Below are 17840 nucleotides of genomic sequence, written 5' to 3' on the forward strand. Positions count from 1 at the left end.
TGTCTTTGGAAACTCCTTCTTCATCAATAGGAAAGAGACCTCTAAGATTGTGGCCTGAGTTCTCTTACACCATGATTCTTCATGATCTGATGGGTTGAGTCTGACAGGACTGAAATCTTCCCAGGTGCAAGTCCCTCTTGGAATGAGAAATATTACTGCATACTAAGGTCAGCTGTGAATCAGCAGGGCATGGTATCACTTTAGGGTCCATAGATTGAAAGTCTTAATTCTGTCACTAAACTGATCATTTTGTTTGGACATAAATATGTGAAGTCAAGAAGGAAAAAAAAATGTATTTTCCCTGTGACCAGTTAAATTAAGCTCTTCAAGTTCATTTATTCCAGTGGTTCTTTCCCAATAACTTGGACATGCTGGCTTTGCTGAAGGGCAGATGGTGGTTAAGCACAGCAGCCCCAGACATGACTAATCTGGTGTCTAATCATCCGCTTGTGTCTAAGTGGCACTCTCGTCCACTGTCCTTGGGCCTCTGGATCCCTGAAGGGAGTCAGGAATTGAGAGAGCAGTGGTGTTTCAGCACTGCTTCCTCCTGGCCACATGTTGATCCTATCCAAAATTGGGCCAATCTATAGTTTCTTGGGCTTCTCTGGTATCTCAGTGATAAAGAATCCACTTGCAAATGCAACAAAGATGTCACAGTTGTCAGTAATTGCAACCACTGCCAACAGTGAGCTGGTGAGCCCTAGGGAATTCAGGAAGGAAAGAATACCTACCATCTAGCAGCCATGTGACTGCAGGGGTCCGGGAAGGTACCCTGGAGAAGGAAATGGCAACCCACTGCAGTATTCTTGCCTGGAGAACCCCTTGGACAGAGGAGCCTGGAGGGCTACAGTCCATGGCAGGCTACAGTCCACAGGGTAGCAAAAGAGTCAGACATGACTTAGGGACCAAACAACAACATAGTCTCTTATGGTGAAAGTTATTTTTAGTTATGCAAATAGGATAATCCATGCACTCATGGAAATTCCGAATCAGTTACCTTTGGCTAAAAAAAAAAACATTTTTTTTGGCCATCCAACTTGCATGCAGGATCTCAATCCTTCAACCAGGGATTGAGCGGGGCCCCGGCATGGAAAACACCAAGTCCTAACCACTAGACCACCAGGGAATTCCCAGTCAAAAAGTCTTGTCTGATTATTCCTATTACAAGTCACCTCTTCTGCTTATCATGATAATGTGTGCTCAGTCAATCAGTCGTGTCTGACTCTCTGCAACCCTGTGGACCACAGCCCGCCAGGCTCTTCTGTCCATGGAATTCTCCAGGCAAGAATACTGGAGCGGGTTATAGACGAGGGGTGCGGATCAAATATGCTAAATCCACTCCAGCATTCCCTTCTCTTTAGGTCTTTGAGTTCTTTTTCTACATCATACTAAGGAATTTGTCTCGTCTTGATGTCATTTACTAGCTTCAGTCTATTAATCAAGTTAACAACTAGGGTCATTTCCAGACGCTTGAATGAAAGTCACAGGCAGAAATTACGCCCTTTCCTCCTTGTGCAAAAAAAGCTGAGAGTACATTCTTATGTGATTCTTCATATTTGCTGGTAAAATTATAAAACTGCCACATTTTTTAAAGTCAGGGGGAGGGGAGACATAAACTTTTATCTAGATTTGTCTTTATAAATACATCCCAAGGGCATTGCCAATCCCCGGTGGTGATATTCTTAACCTCCTTAACCCTGCCCATACTTCTGTAAATATCCTCTTCCTTAAGACCTTTCCAGGTAAAACCTTTAAGTGTCTCATCTGATATCATGTCGCTCCCTCAAAAATCAGAATCCTGGGTAGGGTTCTGGACTGTCCTAGCCTTGGTCTTTTGCCTATGTCTCAAGAGCCATTGGAATGGGAAGCTCCCACTTCTGTGGGAAGAGAGTTCTGCTTCTTACCAAGATTCTCAGTCATGGGGATTTCTCCCAAGAGGAGGAAATTATAATAGACATTTTTAAGAAGATAATTATCTACTCTACTGTGGAACTGGCAAGTAGCTCTGCTTAGACAGAAAGGAGGGTCTGTGGGGTGGAGGAAATTAGGCTGCAAGAGGAGGCAAGGGCCTTAGTAACTAAGGAGGACCTGAGTGTAGGCAAAGGAATGCATATCTCATGAGATGGGAAGTGGGGGGCCACTGACGGTCTTGAGGAGGGAAATGACATGAGTGATCTGTGCTTTACCAAGATTCATTTGTCAGAAGAGTGAAAATAAATTGTTGGAAGGAGAGAATCTAACTTTCTCTGTTGGACTGTAAGCTTCATGGGGGCAGCGCCCTGTTGGACTGTTTAATGTTTCTCTTCCTAGTGGAGAGTCCAGTGTCTGGCAAATAGGAAGTGTTCAATCCATACTAGTGTTTGAGAGCAAAGGAGCAAGGGCTAATTAGGAGGCTGTCAAGTTAGCCCTGGGTTTCCCAGGTGGAGCTAGTGGTAAAGAGCCTGCCTGCCAACTCACTATATCTAAAGAGATGTGAGTTCAATTCCTGGATGGGGAAGATCCCCTGGAGGAGGGCATAGCAACCCACTCCAGTATTCTTGCCTGGAGAATCCCTTGAAGAGAGGTGTCTGGCAGGCTACAAGCCATAGGGTTGCAGAGAGTTGGACACGACTGAAGGGACTTAGCGTGCACAAGTTAGTCCTGGTGAGAAACAAGGCCTGAATGGGAAAAAAAAAACATATACTGAGCACCTCCCCTCCACGCCAGACATCTAACCTAGATTACCCACCTTGAACTCATCATCAATCTTCCATTGTACAAGTGAGGCTTGATTATATTAAGTAAAGTCCACACTCATACATATAATAAACAACAGAGCTGGGATTTGAACCCATGTTTGACTCTGAATACTCATCCAGTGCATCATGCCATCCGAGGTGATAAGAGTGGGAAGCCAGAAGTAGAGGGCAGATGTGAGTGATCTCAGCAGGTGACTGGGTCCAGTGGGTGGGACAAGAGCATGAAGCAAAGTTGATGACTTTCAGGGTTTGATCTGGAATCACAGGGAGATGGTGAAACTGGTAAAATAAATTGAAGACGTCCAGGAGAGGCACCAGGGATGGGATACGTGGGTCCGCTTTGGACATGCTGAGCAAGTGGGGCTGAGGGACAACTGGGTGGAACTTGCCACTGGGCATTGGATGCAAATTGGGACCCTGGGACAGAGGCAGCAGCAAGGAACAATGGATATGCACATGGCCCATATCAAGATAATGATGTGAAGTGTGGACATGGACCAAAAAGTTTACCCATGGATAGGATATGAATGTTCATGGTCCAGACATGGTCTGTGGGTGGGGCTAAGTGCAGATCCTAAGTGTGTCTGGAAGGTAGGTCTGACTTACTAACACTTCTTATCAGCAGTTTTTTTGTGATTTTCCACCTTGATATGAACAAGGTGTGTCGGCAGGAATTGAAACATACACAGAGGAATTCTGATCGGTGAAGGATTTGCTGTTGGTGTGACTAATGATCTGTGCATGCATAACTCACTCGATCTTCTCAAGGAGGGAACCTAGCCAAGTTAAGAGCTGACGGTTAATGATTCTCCGTCTGGGGGCTGAAAACCCAGCCTCCAGCAGCCCTGACTCCTCAGGCCTCCCTCATGTTACCAGGTGCTTCATCTGTGCCATTTCCAGGGCACAGCTTCCAGGACCAGACCAGGTTTTTGCGGCTACAAGTAGGAATACATGTCCCTCTTCACGTTTCCCTCCCCTTCCCCCTCCTCCCCATGAAGACTTACTGGATCACCTTGTTTGAGGGGTCCTTTTGGCTGGAGCTTAATAAGAAGCTCCAGAATTGTGCGTGCACGCATGCTAAGTCACTTTAGTTGTGTCCAGCTCTTTGCGACCCCTTGGACTGCAGCCCACCAGGCTCCTCTGTCCATGGGAGTCTCCAGGCAAGAATACTGGAGCGGGTTGCCATGCCCTCCCCTAGGAGATCTTCCCAACCCAGGGATCGAACCTGCTTCTCTTATGTCTCCTGCACTGGCAGGCAGGTTCTTCACCACTAGCACCTCCAGGGAGGCCCACTCCACAACTGTAGTCACTATTGAAACACTTTCTCAGGCCAAGCTGTCCTATTACAAGTCCCTCAGAAATGATCATCTTCGTCTTTCTACACCAAAACAAAAAATGACCTCGGATTTCTATTTGAACAAAGATAGTCCAAAATGGCTGAACTTTAAAAACAAGAATCTTCTTGTATGCAACCTTCTGTAGTGGAAGAACACCCTGATTAATTAAGGCAAGACTTTCACCTTAACTTAGTTATAAACGACTGAGAATGTGCGTTTGCATCTGTTTAGGATGACGTTTCATGGGCATCTACGCTACATCACAAATTCCATGACAATAAACACACAGACTTGTTACTTGATAGTTACATAATTGTGGTTTTCTTCTGCTTTTTCTCACAGAGGTGGAGAGTTGCCCACGTGCTTTTTGTTCTCCCTTCTTTTTTCTCCAGGGGAAAAACAAATGTAAAACACAGCAAGCCAGAGGGAAATAGTCAATACGACATTGTGGCATGTGAGCAGCCCGTTCACCCTGAATTCTGTGAAGCTCTTTGCCAGAGGGTTACGGTCAGTGCATTTTGAGTGGCAATGCTCATCAATGACCACCAGAGGGCAGTGATGACCTCATAATATCTTGGGAAGGCATCGGCAAGTGAATCAGTCTTGCTGTCTATCAACCACCTCTGTCAAACACTGTATAAATAATTACCATTATGGAAAACGGTCTGCATGTGCTGTGCACTAGATTGCTGGGGTTAAATCCCAGTTCTGTCCCTTACTAGCTGCGTGGCCTTGGACAACTTACTTCACCTCTCTGGGTTTGTTTCCTCCTCATTTTGAAAATGAGAAAATTGTCCCGAATTTGTAGAATTGCTGTGAATATTTAATGAGTTAATACTTTAATGTACTCAGAGGCTGGCACATAGTAAACTATTATGCTTATTATTATTACTAATAATATTACGTTAAACCCTTTCATTTTCTTTCTGGGTCCCAACTGAAATGCCTAGGAGAATGGACATGACTCAAGAGGAAGGAGGGAAAACTTTGCTGAATCTCAGGCCATGCTAGGAATCTCTGGATGAAGGAGAAGGGGCTGTGGGAGATGTCTACACTGGGAGAGCTGGAAACCGGTTCTAAGGGAGACTGGGAGGGGCAAAGTCTGACCTAAGTTTGCCTGCTTTTTCCCTAAAGGCAAAATACCAGCTCCAAGCTTGGGCCAAGGGAAGGTCAGCTTGCATCAGGCACAGGAAGGGCTGGGGGCAGGGGAGGAGCTGTGCTTCACACCTGGTGCAATTAGCTGCAGCCAGGGGAGGCTATCCTGAGGGGCCTGCTGCCTGGGCACCTCTCTATGCAGTCTAGATGAAGGACAAAGGGAGGACACCAGCTCTGAAAGAAAGGCCTTGAGGTTATTTTACAACCAGTGCGGCAGAGGCTAAGGAAACAGGAGGGTGTTCTAGCCTCCTTTCACAAAGGCATTCCTGAGATGGGAATGAGTGCCTGAGAAGGCTGGGAGGAGGTGGGGGCAAGGGTGGAAATCCAGGGCAGAATGCACATGTGCTCTTCTGGAGCTGTTTCTGGAGCTTCTGGGGTGTGCTTTAGAGGTTAGTTCTGGGTAAGCTCCTTGAATGCAAGGACCACATCTTACCCAGCCTTGTAGAGCAGCGACCGTGCCTGCCCTAGGGCTGTTAATAAATATCCCAGATCTCCCTTCTTCTGACACATAGTAGGACTACAATCCCCTGCCTCCCTGAAGTCCATAGGGCCTTGTGATTTTCTTGGGTTAAGGAAGGAGCAGCAGAAACTTTAAGAGCCAAGGGCACTTCCTTTTTAACCTCTGACTTAGAGGTTGCTGTTCTGCCTGTGTCCCACTGTGACTACCACGAGCAGAGCACCCCCTAGCTGACTTGTGGTAGGCCTGTAGCAAGAGTAAGAAATCAACCTTTATTGCTTTAAGCCACAGAATGCTCATGTCACGGGCTGCTTGTTACTGTGGTGTAACCTAGCCTACTCTGACTGAGACAACAGTTTCCCTTTGAATTGCCCTCTGTCATATACATGTGCCTTTTGCACTTTACACTACGTCATTCGATCTTCTGGAAAGAGCTGTGAAGCAGGTCTGTTAATTTTCCAAATGGTGAAACTGGGTTTCAGAAAGCTCAAGTATTCAGGGCCCCAGAACAAAGTGATAGAGCTGGGACCCTCCACCCTCGGTGGTGTGATGCCTGATGTGTGTGTGGAAACGATGATACTGGTCAGCACAACATCATCTTCATAAAGCTTTCTGCAGCATCATTCTTCTTCCTGGTGTGCTGAACGTATAGGATGGCTACCAGGTGGCGCCAGTAGTAAAGAAGCTGCCTGTCGATGCAGAAAATGTAAGAGACCCGAGTTTGAGCCCTGGATTGGGAAGATTCCCTGGAGGATGGCATGGCTATCTTGCCTGGAGAATCCCATGGAGCCTGGTGGGTTACAGTCCATGGGGTCGCAAAGAATCGGACACAACTAAAGCAAGTGAGCACGGACATATGAAGAACAAAACTTGGTAAGAAAGGATGCATACAGCATCTTAGAGAGAGAACAAACATCAGGTAACATTGCTTCAGCAGGGCAATCTTACTGTTATCATAATAACATTGATAACATACTGTTATCAACAACCTAACATTGATTACAGTGTTTTTAAAAACCAGCTTCTGAAGTATCACTCCCCTCCCCACGTCCCTAACCACCATCATGCTGATGCTAATTTCGCTCTCTTTGTACTAAACTCTCCTCCAATAACATGGACTTGTTCAAATGTCTCACTTACTCAGGACCCTTTTTTCTCCTGGGAAACTGGCAAACTGTTCCAGCTAGCTCAGGAGAAGGCCATGGGTGTGCTGTCGCTCCTAGAGGCCACATTCGTATTTGAACCCAGCTCTTTGCATGTCTTTCCAACAGCGGGATTTCAGAGCAGCTTTGTGGGCTGGTGGGAGAGGCATCTCTGCTCTGGCCGCCTTTTCATTACACCTCAGATCACATCCTGTAATTGGCAGCCGAATCCACTCAGCCTAAGATGGCTTTCTGCATCCATCCATCCTTTGCTGCTGACTTTGAAGGGATCAAAAGAGCCCTGTTTATTTTCCTAATCTCTCTAATCCTCATAACTATCCCTGCGAGGATGCAGGTATCATCACCACCATTTTTCAGATGAAACGAAGGCCCAGAACGTTTTAGTGACAGGCCCAAGGTCACCCCCAGGAGCTGGTGGCAGAGACTGGGGAGAGAACTCAGACCGGCTGATCTCCCAGGCCATTGGTCTCCACTAGACCCTGCTGCCTCGCTGAATTCCCCCTGCAGTTTTAATTGAATATCATGTTCTTCTTCGCTTCCTGCCTTAAACAGAGCAACAGCTGCCACTTTCCCCTCCTGAGCCGGCTGGCGGTACTTCAGTGGTGGGTGAAGTTATCCTGGGATATGAAGTGGGTGAAGCGTTTCAGGATAAAAGAGCCATCAAAACGGAAGATATTCACCAAGGTATAAAAGGGATGCCTTGACTTTACTGCTTTCCCTGACTTTCAGATGACATCGTGTCTAAGAGGGAAAACTGCGTGGGAGGGTGAGTATGGGGATTAGGGGAGGAGAATTTATGGAAGGAGGGGGAAGATCTGTGTGTAATTGGATGAAAACTTCTCTGCAAAAAAAAAAAAAAAAGGCATCAGTGTTATTGGTGAGAAGCCTGATATATGCTGTTGTTGGACTGTCCTGAGTTCATCTTTTTTTTTCTTGCGAATGATGCTATAAAGTTTCAGGAGGGTTAAAGGTAGGAGGACTAAGATTTGCTTCGCCCCATTCTGTCCACTGTACAGTGACTCCAGCGGTGGGAATGGAACTTTGGGGTGTTTCAGAACCGCCGCGGCCACTGGGGGAAGGTGTCGCTTTGGGGCCCTGTCCTGGGAGATTGTGGCTTAGGAGAATCTGTGGTTGCTTTGGAGGGGACGTTTAGGGAGGGCTGATGGCTGGCCGTCCTTGTGCCCCCACTCCTCATATGCATTTTGGTAAGGGGGAGGCCTGTCAGGAAGGCCTGTCTGCTCCACCCTCAAGGCACCTTTTGCAGGGGCCTGTCTGCAGGCGGAGTGAGCCTCCCAGGCAGGAGGAGAGGAGAAACTCGGCCTTGGAAATCTGAGCGGTTTGGTCCAGGCCAGGAGGAAATTGAAAAACTTCCCAAGCAAAACGTCTACTTCCCGAAGAGATAAAAAGAAGCTCAGGGTTACAAATCCGTGCCAACCTCAGGACCCAGAGGTCAGGGTCAGGCTGGAGGCTGGAGAAGGGACATCAGCGTGCCCGCCCCAGGGTGCGGAATGCCAGGCGGGAGATCCGGCCGGGCACAGGGAGCCCCAAAATGCTGGGGTCCCAGGGGTCCACGAGGCACCAGCAGACGCTCCCCCGCCCCCATTCAGAGGCGTGGCATTGGGGTCCACGTGGCTCCCACGCGGGGGCAGCGGTCACGCCGGGCCCTCCCCACGCGGCCACTGCTTGTCTGTGTGGTGCCGCATGTAGTTTTCCTCCTGGAAGCCAACTTTGACAAGTTCACCCAGAGGAAGCACACCCTCCGGGAAGACGGTGAAGGGCTGGCAGCTTCTTGTTTCCTAAACCCAGAACCTGAGCTGAACCAGGAGGCTGGCTGACCAGCTGCCCAACCTCAATTCCAAGTGTGGGGGGAAGGGGGGCGGGGTCTGTCAGTCCAACTGGACCCCATTTAGGGCATGTGGGCCCCTGAGAAGGCAGCCCTAATTACCCTCCAGAGCGTCTGGAGTGTTCAGGAAACCGTGAGTTATGACTGCCTCAGCGCAGATGGAATTATGACTCCGGGCGCTTTTGGCCGTTCACTTCCATTTGCAGGAGCTACTTATTGTAACCTGCCCACATTCCCGCTCTGGAAAGGGGTTCCCATGCCCTGCCTCACCTCAGAGCCTCAGTCACCCCAAATTACGAAAATTTGCAAAAAAAAAAGTTGTACTCAGAATCAAGGAAACACTTGATACCTTTCCCACAGAGGCAAGGAGGCCATTTCCAAGGGCAAAAGATAATGTTGGGACTAAAACTTCTCTGTTTCTGTATTTTAATCACTTCCCACTGCTGGGGAATGAGACAGGCAACCATCAGGCTGAAGTGAGGGGGTGGGGGGAGAAGTTTTAAATAATTTGACCTTAAAGCTGTTCCCCTTAAGGATGGCATTGTAATGTTAGGTAGGCCCTTTGACCTTTCCAGGCCTCGCATTTTTCACTCTATAATATAGCTGTCATTTCACGCAGTAAGCAAATCATGAATCTTAACCTCCTCCGAAGGGGCTTGAGCTCCATAATTGAAAGGCGGCAAAAGCTGAGCGCAATATGAATGTGTGATTGCTTGCTGTAAAATTAGGAACTCAACTGTGGAAGCTTGTTGGGCAAGCCTCACAAAGATACAAGGCCATGTTTTAAACAGAGCTATCATGTTCAATAAAGACTTGACTCTCCTCTTGGAGCAGTCCTCACTAAAGGCCATCTCAAGCCTCTAAAATGGTATTACAAATAAGACAGAACTCAGGACAAGAGGTTGGCAAGGCGTAGGAAAAAGGCCAGTGACCGGGACTTGGCCAGCCTGCATTCTAGTCCCAGCACCAGCTAGTTCATGACCTTGGGTAAGTCATTCCATCATCCTGGTCCTTGCGCTCAGCATGTTTTTGTTTCATTTTTTAGTTGTAAAAGAACAGTCAACATAAATTTACCCTCTTAATAATTTTTTAGTGCACAGTAAGTGTTGGTAATTATACGTCATTCATGGTATTATACAACAGATTTCTAGAACATTTTCATCTTGTATTATGAAAACTCTATACCCACTGAAAAACGTCTTATTTTTCCCTCCTCTCAGCTCCTGGCAGCCACCATCCTACTTTCTGTTTCTATGAGTTTACTTTAGCTTTCTCATGAGTGGAATCATGCAATATTTGTCTTTTTGTGACCAGCTTATTTGACTTAGCAAATTGTCCTCAAGTTTTATCCATGTTTTAGTGCATGCCAGGATTTCCTTCTTTATTAAGTCTGAATAGTATTCCATTGGATGTCTATACACGTTTTCTTCACCCATCCATTTGTTAGTGAACATTTAGGATGCTTCCAGATCTTGACTATGTGAATAATATTGCAATGAGTGTGGATGTGTGAATATCTCTCCAAAATCCTATTTTCAATTTTTTTGATATGTGCCCAGAAGTGGTGTTGCTGGATCATATGGTAGTTCTATTTTAATTTTTTTTAGAAACCTTGTATTGTTTTTCATAATGGTATATCATTTTATAATCACACCAACAGCAGGGATTCTTTATATTCAAATTCTTTATATCAAGTACTCATTATTTTTCTGAGGTTTGGTTTTATTTGGATAGTGGCCATTCTAACAGTTTTGAAATGGTATCTCGTATTTTTATTGCATTTCTTGATAATAAGCAATATAGAACATCTTTTGTTTGGTGGCTATTTGTATATCTTCTTTGGAGAAATACCTGTTCAAGTCCTTGGCCTATTTTTAATCAGGTTATTGTTTTTTTGTTGTTGGAGTTCTTTGTATATTCTTGAGATTAATCCCTTATTTGATAAATGATTCACAAATATTTTCTCCCATTCTGTAGGTTTCCTTTTACTCTGAGAATTGTACCCTCTGCGGAACAGAAGTTTTACAGTTTGATGTAGCACTACGTGTCTGTTTTTGCTTTTGTTGCCTGTGCGTTCGGTGTTATATTTAAGAAAACATTGCTTACTCCAGTATCACGAAGACTTTCCCTCTGTTTTCTTCTAGAAGTTTTATAGTTTCAGATCTTATATTTAGTACTTTAACTTTTGTATATAGTGTAAGATAAGTTCAGTTCACTCAGTCGTTTCCGGCTCTTTGTTACCCTGTGTGCAGCACGCCAGGCTTCCCTGTCCATCACCAACTCCTGGAGTTTGCTCAAACTCACATCCATCGAATCAGTGATGCCATCCAATCATCTTATCCTCTCTCGTCCCCTTCTCCTCCTGCCTTCAGTCTTTCCCAACATCAGGGTCTTTTCCAATGAATCAGTTCTTCGCATCAGGTGGCCAAAGTAATGGAGTTTCAGCTTCAGCATCAGTCCTTCCAATGAATATTCAGGACTGATTTCCTTTAGGATGGACTGGTTGGATCTCTTTGCAGCCCAAGGGACTCTCAAGAGTCTTCTCCAACACCACAGTTCAAAAGCATCAATTTTTTGGTGCTCAGCTTTCTTTATGATCCAACTCTTACATCCATACATGACTACTGGAAAAACCACAGCTCTGACTATACTTTTACTTTGACTTTGTCGACAAAGTAATGTCTCTGATTTTAATATGCTGTCTAGGTTGGTCATAGCTTTTCTTCCAAGGAGCAAGTGTCTTTTAATTTTATGGCTGCAGTCACCATCTGCAGCGGTTTTGGAGCCCAAGAAAATAAAGTCTGTCACTGTTTCTATTGATTTCCCCATCTATTTGCCATGAAGTGATGGGACCAGATGCCATGATCTTAGTTTTCTGAATGTTGAGTTTTAAGCCAACTTTTTCACTCTCCTCTTTCACCTTCATCTAGAGGCTTTTTAGTTCCTCTTCACTTTCTGCCATAAGGGTGGTGTCATCTGCATATCTGAGGTTATTGATATTTCTCCTGGCAATCTTGATTCCAGCTTGTGCTTCATCCATTCTGGCATTCTACATGATGTATTCTGCATATAAGTTAAATAAGCAGGGTGACAATATACAGCCTTGATGTACTCCTTTCCCAATTTGGAATCAGTCTGTTGTTCCATGTCCAGTTCTAACTGTTGCTTCTTGACCAGCATGCAGATTTCTCAGGAGGCAGGTAAGGTGGCCTGGTATTCCCATCTCTTGAAAAATTGTCAACAGTTTGTTGTGATCCACACAGTAAAAGACTTTGGTGTAGTCAATAAAGCAGAAGTAGATGTTTTTCTGGAATTCTCTTGCTTTTTCTGTGATCCAATGGATGTTGGCAACTTGATCTCTGGTTCTTCTGCCTTTCTTAAATCCAACTTGAACATCTGGAAGTTCTCGGTTCACGTCTTGTTGTAATTCACTTATTGTATTATTGAGCCACCAGGGAAGCCCATGTAAGTTAAAGGTCCATCTTTATTCTTTTGCATATGGATATTCAACTTTCCAAACACCATTTATTGAAGAGACTATCTTTTTCCATTTTGTAGCCTAAGTATCCAGCTAAAGATCATTTAACCTTTTACATGAGGGTTTATTTGGGGGCTCTCTATTTAGTTCCTCTGGTTTATGTCTGTCTTTTTGCTGATACCATACTGTTTTTATTACTATAGCTTTGTAATATGTTTTGAAGTCAGAAAGTGTATGGCCTCCAGCTTTGTTCTTTCTCAAGATTGTTTTGGGTGTTTAGGATTCTTTGAAATGCTGTATGTATTTTATGACTTTTTTTCTTTCTACAAAAACATGCCATTGAGATTCTGATAAGGATTGTATTGAATCTGTATATGGCTTTGAGCTATATGGACATTTTAACAATATTAAGTCTTCCAGTGAACATGGGATTTCTTTCCATTCATTTGTCTCTTCTTTCATTTCTTTCATCACTGTTCTGTAGTTTTCAGTGTATAAGTCTTTTACCTTCTTGGTTAAATTTATTCTAGGGTATTTTATTCTTTTTGATGTTATCAGTTTCTTAATTTTCTATTTTGATTTTTACTATTGGTGCATAGAAATGCAACTGATTTTTGAGTGTTGGTTTACATCTTGCAACTTTGCTGAATTAGTTTAGTTATTCTAACAGTTTAATATTTGTAGAATCTTTGGGGTTTTCTACATATTAAGTCATATAATCTGCAAACTTCTTCTTTTCCAATTTAAATGACTTCTGTTTATTTATCTTGCCTAATTGCTCTGGCTAGGACTTCTAATACTATGTTGACTAGAAATGGTGAGAGTGGATATCTTAGTCCTGTTTCTATCTCAGAGGAGAAGCTTTCAGTTGAGTATGATGTTAGCTATAGGATTTTAATATATGACCTTTCCCTCTGTTCATAGTCTACTGAGTGTTTTCATCAAAAAATTTTAAAATTATTCCAAATGCTTTTTTCTGCATCAGTTAAAATGATCGTGTAAATTTTGTCCTTCATTCTGTTTAATGTAGTGTGTTATGGTCATTGATTTTTATCTGTTGAACCATCCTTACATCCAAGAGATAAATTCTACTTCATCATAATGTGTAATCTTTTTAATGTGCTGTTGAATTTAGTTAACTAACATTTTGTTGAAGATTTTTACATCAATATCATTAAGGATATTGGTCTGTAGTTTTCTTTCAGTCTCTTTGTCTGACTTTGATATCAGGGTAATACTGACCTTGCAAAAGGAGTCTGGAAGTAGGTCTTCCCCTTCAATTTTTTGGAAGAGCTTGAGAAGGATTGCAAGACCAGTAAAGTCATCTGGTCCTCTTCTTTTCTTTGTTGAAATATTTTTGATTACTAGTTCAATCTCCTTACTAGCTGTCTATAGGTATGTTCAGATTTTCTATTCGTTCCTAATTCATTCTTAATATCCCATGTTTTTCTAAGACTGTATCTTTTCTCCTAAGCTATCCAATTTTTTAGAGTATAATTGTTTATAGTAGCCTCTTGTATTCCTTTTTACTTCTGTGCCATTAATTATAATGCCTCCTCTTCCATTTCTGATTTTCATTATTTGTCATCATATTTAAAGGGAAATTGTTGATCTAGATGGTTTCTAAAGCCTTTCTAACTCTGAAATTTTTTTGGCATCTCAAAGGAATATTTTATTTATTTTTATTTTTTTACCCATTTGTTTTAATATGGATATACATATATATATATATAGAGAGAGAGAGAGAGAGAGAAAGAGAGAGAGAGAGAGAGCATATCAATATATCACATACATATGTAGTGTCTGGTTTGTTGCTATTGTGCATCATTCTGCTAATAATAGTCTCATACAACATAGGTTTATCTCAAAGTGTGTGTCTGTGTGTGTGCACCCACATAGGGAATATGCATATTAAAGTGTATTACAAAATATTTAATATATGCACACTGGTATAAAGTAGAAAACAAAAAATACCCACTCAACTTAAGAAATGAAAAGTTACCAAAATAATAGATAACTTTCTGTGTATCCTTCCCCAAGTGTGTTCTTTTTTCCAGAACAACTCATCATCCTGAACTTTGTGCTTTTCATTTTCATGCATTTCTTTACACTTTTATTATATGCGTATATATGGATCCCTAAGAAACACGTGGTATTTTACCTGCTTTTAACTTAGTATCAATGATATCATGCTGTATTTATTAGTCTACAAGTGGTTTTTGTTCTCTTAACTTCATCCAGATTGATGAATGTCACTCTTGTTCATTTTCACCCTATCTAGCAGCTGATTATATGAAGGTACCACCATTTATGTGTACCTTGTAGATGGACATTAGATTGTTTCCATTGTTTTGTTTTAACCAACAATCTTACTCCAGATATCCATGTAGTATCTACCCTGCACTTATATGATATTTATTCTACCAGTGGACTACCTAAGGGAGAGGGAATACACATCTCCACCTTGACTAAACAATACCAAATTTTTCTCTAAGGTAATTGAACCAGTGTGTACTCCCACCAGCAAGGCACAAAGATTTCCCATTGTTCAACGTGCATATTATCACTTTGTCATTTTATACCCAATCTAATGGCATAAAATGGTAACCTGTTGTAGTTTTCACCTGCATTTCCCTAATAACCACCATGAAAATTCATCTCATCTTATGTTTAGTGGCCATGTATGTTTCCTCCTCTGTGAATTACTTCTTCAGATTTTTGTGGCCTACTCTTGATTTGTAACATAGGTGAACTGTATTTACTACCTGTCCTGGGAAAGTCGTAGATTGCATGACCAGATTTCACTCTTGTGTATTGTATTCTTGGAGAAGTTATGACACATTCCCACTTGTACCGCAAGAACGTGTGGACGAGCATCCCCTTTCTTTAGGTGCATTCAATGTATCCATATTTTCTTCACACCAGCGGTTCAGGTGCAGAATGTGAGTCTCCTGTTAGGAAGTTGAAACCTGGGGTCTTCAGAGCATTTGTTTCTGGGCTGATGGTGATTCTATCCAGATGGCCACCTACACCACCTGGTCTGGAGAGGCCTAAGCAGGCACTGGAGGAGACTGTGAACCTTCATTCTCCAGTAAAAGGTCGTGGAATTATGGCTCATGCGCCAATACTGAGAATTTCCTGGGTTTTATGGAGAAATGTGTATTTCTGGTATTTTTCAACGTTGTAAAACGCTAACATTTATTTAGAGATGTGTCACAAGTGAAGCCAAAAGAAACATGCCCAGGGTTGAATTTGAGATTTCTCTTAACAATTTTGGAGCAGAGTGTTCACTAAAGAAGGGTCGGGAGTAAAGAGGCAGAGAGCCTCTTCTGTTCGTTCTTGTTTAACTCTTCTTGTGGAAAATTAATTTCGTCCACAAGGGGTTTAAACAAGTCAGGGTACAAGAGGTGATGGACACATCCATCCACCTCAGCTTGCACATCTGACTAGCCTGTGGTTTATGTGAATTACTGCTGCCGCCACTGCAGATCATTGTCCCAGCTACAGTCATGGCGGTGGTCTGCAAAGTATAACGCAAGTGTAGAAAGCGTGTCCAAAATGGGTGCATGACCATTGGAGAAGACTAATTGTTCATTGCCAGAGCTCAGAGTAAACAGAAATTGTGGCTTTGGAGTTGAGATTGTTCACGGGACATTCAAGGGGCAGAGAGGAGAGGTTCCCGCCACCGCCAGCCCACAGTCACCTTCCAAAATATACACACACACGTCTGTTTAGAAAAGCATATCTACTGCACGCAGCCCTCATTCTGCTGATTTTAGTTTCTCCTATTTTACTTTTAAGCCAAAAGTCAGATGAATGCAGAACGAAAAAAGCAAGAAAAATTCTCTCAGGCTTGAAATTCATAAAAGAACGAACAAACAGGCTTATCAGCAGATCATGAACCAAGCAAATATACCATCAATAAGGTAGTCAACTGAAGCACAATTATTAAGTGGAAGGTGCTGTGTGTATTCTGTATTGGGAGCCTCCTGTATCTGCCCCAGGGCCTACTAGAATAACACTGCCCTCAAGTGTTTTGAAATGTTCCACACCTGGATGGTTGTTTCAGTTTTCAATTGGCACCTTAGACAGTGTAAGAATTACAGAAAAGATACAGCTAAGCAGAGAATAAATGGAAGATTATGGAAAGAGCTGGGCAAAGGGAGTCTTTGAAATAAATGAACCTTGACTAGTCAGTGCATTTGCAGATATTTACCGAAGCTCTGCTATACGCTGTCAACGTCTCTGTCCTATTGGCGATATTATAGTATCCTTCCCTGTGTGCCTCAGTTTTCTCAGCTGTAAACTGGGGATGATCACAGTACCTGCCCTGAAGCATTGTTGTGAGTGCTAAATGGAATGACATATCTGAGGTGTGTAGAGCAGTGCCTGACAGGTGGTAATTATGCAATCAGTATGAAGGAAGGAGACAACTCCCAAGCACATGGAAACTGAACAACAATAAAGACATCAATAAAGAGATGTGACAAGGCGGTGCATTATTAATTGCCAAACAAGTGCTTCTCACCCCTGAATGTCACAAGCGAGGGCACAGAGCTCAGAGGGAGCCAAAAGAGTTTGGTTTCTCTCACTAGCCAAGCACCTGCCTTTTGCACGTGTCTGAGAAGCTGCACACTGAGTCCCTCCAGAGACACCATGGATCCTGATGGGCTTTTGAGAAAAGACCCAGAGCTGCCCCTTAGCACGGAGGCAGTGCAGTGGAGCACTGGACAGCAGCCGTGGTGTCCGACCTCCCAAGTTCAAAGTCCCGTGCTGGTGCTTACTACTTGTCAGCCCCTGGGGAAGTTATCTAAGTCTTCTTGAGTCTCCGTTTCCTTGAATATCAATAAGGAATGATAGTAGTATCTGTTTCATATGTTAGCATGAGAATTAAATTGCTATTTAGTCGCTAAGTAGTGTCCAACTCTTTTGTGACCCCATGGACGGTAGCCCGCCAGTGTCCTCTGTTAATGGGATTTCCCAGGCAAGAATACTGGGGTGGGTTGCCATTCCCTTCTCCAGGGATTGAACCCACATCTCCTGCATTGGCAGGTGGATTCTTTACCATGGAACCACCAGGGAAGCCTGAGAATTAAATAAGAACATTCATATAACTATTGTGATTGAGTACGTGGCATATACAAGTTAAATTGCTTATCCAAATGAGATGCGAAACCAGTTGCTTTTTCAAGATCTTTAAGGAAAGAAATTCCACAGTCTGCCATGTTGTTCAACCTGCTCCGGTGTTCCAAACTTCCTCCTGTTAGGAAATCCTCCCTGTTCTAAGTTTATATAAGTTGAGAGAGCCACTAGAGATTTTTATAAACCAACTCATTCTACAAATGAGGAAATTGACCTGGAACGTTAAAGCGATCTGCCCAAAGTCATCCAGAGGGTTGGTGGCAGAGCTGGGGGGCTCCCAGGTCCCCTGAAATCCAGATCCACGCTCTTCCTACAAAAGCTTCATTAACTGTTTCCCTCTACAGGTCCTCTCATCGCATGCTTATTGTAGCAGGGACCCTTTGGTCCACGCGATTTAAAGATATAGGCAAAGCCTTCCAAGCTCTCCATGATCTGGCCCTGGTAGGGACACCGAACACAGAACAGTGCCCCTCCGCCCCGTGTGGGCTCTGGATAAACTGCAAAAGCAAACCAAGTGTGCAAACGTG

This window comes from Bos mutus, chromosome 20 (assembly GCF_027580195.1).
Source record: "Bos mutus isolate GX-2022 chromosome 20, NWIPB_WYAK_1.1, whole genome shotgun sequence".
In the NCBI taxonomy this organism is placed as follows: Eukaryota; Metazoa; Chordata; class Mammalia; order Artiodactyla; family Bovidae; genus Bos; species Bos mutus.